Source organism: Penaeus chinensis, chromosome 3 (genome assembly GCF_019202785.1).
Source record: "Penaeus chinensis breed Huanghai No. 1 chromosome 3, ASM1920278v2, whole genome shotgun sequence".
Lineage (NCBI taxonomy): Eukaryota > Metazoa > Arthropoda > Malacostraca > Decapoda > Penaeidae > Penaeus > Penaeus chinensis.
In genome coordinates this window covers 3,114,094-3,116,304 of record NC_061821.1, presented here as the reverse complement: position 1 = coordinate 3,116,304, position 2,211 = coordinate 3,114,094, and the positions used below count along the sequence as shown (strand labels likewise).

At 44.2% G+C, this 2,211-nt stretch overlaps 1 non-coding gene across 1 annotated transcript; it reads right to left on the bottom strand.

The window, feature by feature from the left end:
• Positions 1 to 732: 732 nt before the first annotated feature.
• Positions 733 to 805, bottom strand: Trnar-ccg. Its single transcript has one exon. It is a non-coding gene; the product is annotated as a tRNA-Arg (tRNA).
• Between the last annotated feature and the right edge of the window lie 1,406 nt (positions 806 to 2,211).

Below are 2,211 nucleotides of genomic sequence, written 5' to 3'. Positions count from 1 at the left end.
AAACTATAACTTACTTAGTTAATTTTTTAAAATTGAACATCCCTCACGCAACTGCATTCGTTATTATATACCCATCAGGTCATTATTATTTTCACTGTAAATCCTTCACTCAATTGTAAATCCATCCTTTATTTTGATTGTAAACTTATCAACGGTAATTGTAATTGTAAGACCCATCTTTCCATATTCAGTAATCCAACAATCGGTTTCCTCCGAGGCAACGACTCTAGACAAACAGCGGTTCTCGTCCTGCAATTGAAAATACCCCCCACCCCCCACCCTATCCTCTTGGATATGTAAATGAAGAAGGATCTGGCGAGGGTCCTCAGGGAGAGTGTGCGAGTGTGTACAGGTGTACGTATTCTATTCATATATTCGGTTAGGTCAAGTTAGATTAGGCTAGGTTAAGGTAGGTTAGGTGTGTATATGTGCGTGTGTGTGCGTATATATATATATATATATATATATATACACACATATATGTATATATATACATATACATGCATATATATATACACACACATACACACACACACACACACACACACACACACACACACACACACACACACACACACACACATATATATATATATTTTTTTTTTTTTTTTTTTTTTTTTTGTGTGTGTGTGCCACGACGGCGTCTTCGAAGACACCTGCGTTTGACTCTCAAGGCAATATGTTGTTTTCTCGGGGTCGAGCCAGCAGTCAGAGGGTAGGAATTTTTACGAATGCCGCGACGGGGAATTGAACTCGGGACCACGAGGGTCGGAGCCTAGTGCTCTAACCACTAAACCATCGCGGCAGTCCATATATGTATATATATATTTGTATATATATTTGTATATATATAAATCCATATATATATATAAATATATATGTGTTTATATATATATAAAATATATATGTGTTTATATATATAGATATATATAGATATAAAAGGATTAGGTTAGATTAGATTATATAAGGATAAGGTTGGGTTAGGTTAAGGTGAGTTAGGTTAGGGTAGGGTAAGTTAAGTTTAGTTTAATCTAGATTAGATAAGGCACGGTTAAGTTAGGTTTGATTAGAGTAGATTTGCTTAGGCTAGTAGACGGTGGGGTAATTTAGGTTGGTCTAGATTAGATTTGATCAGATTAGGTTAGATTACGTTTGGTAAGGACAGGTTTGGTTTCTTCCGAAAAAAGATCCCCACGCAAACACACACACACACAGATGCACTGCGCACACGGATCCACACGCACACGCCGCGCTTTCAATTCATTTTTTGGGCCGCGAGTCAGTCATGGTTCATCGTTTGTCTTCATGCCGGGCGACAGCTGCAAATTGAACCGCCGATACCGAAGTTAATATCTCCAGGAACAAAAGGTGCGTCCGTGGCAAGGGGGCGGGCGGGGGGGGGGGTGAGGGGGGGGGAACGGGGTGCGGAGGAGGAGAGGGGGCGGAGTGAAGGGGTAGGAGAGGGGGTGGAGCCAGGGGGTAGGGAGGAGGGGCAGGGGTACGGAAGAGGAGAGGGGGTGGAGTCGAGGGTACGGAGGAGGGGCAGGGGTGGAGTGAAGGGGTAAGGAGGAGGAGAGGGGGCGGAGTCAAGGGGTAGGAGAGGGGGTGGAGCGAGGGGGTAGGGAGGAGGGGAAGGGGTAAGGAAGAGGAGAGGGGGTGGAGTCGAGGGTACGGAGGAGGAGAAGGGGTGGAGTCAAAGGGTAGAGAGGAGGGGCAGGAGAAGAGCCAAGGGGTACGGAGGAGGAGAGGGGGTAGAGTCAAGGGGTAGAGAGGAGGGGCAGGGGTGGAGTCAAAGGATAGGGAGGAGGGGCAGGGGTGGAGTCAAAGGATAGAGAGGAGGGGCAGGGGGGTGGAGCAACGGGGATAGGCAGCAGGGGTTGAGGAGGAGGGAGGGATGTCTTTTAAAAGGGAAAGGGTCCCTGGCACTGCACAAGCCGTCCTGCGTCTCATGAGAAAACAGCAGCTGGCCTTCATCTTCTGGGATATTAGCTATAGCCTCATATATATATACATAGATAGATAGATCGATAGGTAGATACATAAATATATGTGTGTGTGTGTATATATATATATGTCTATATATATACATAATTATATATACATAATTATATATACACATACATATACACAGACTCCCCCCCCACACACACACACACCTACACACACACACACATAATAATAATAATAATAATAATAATGATGATAACAATA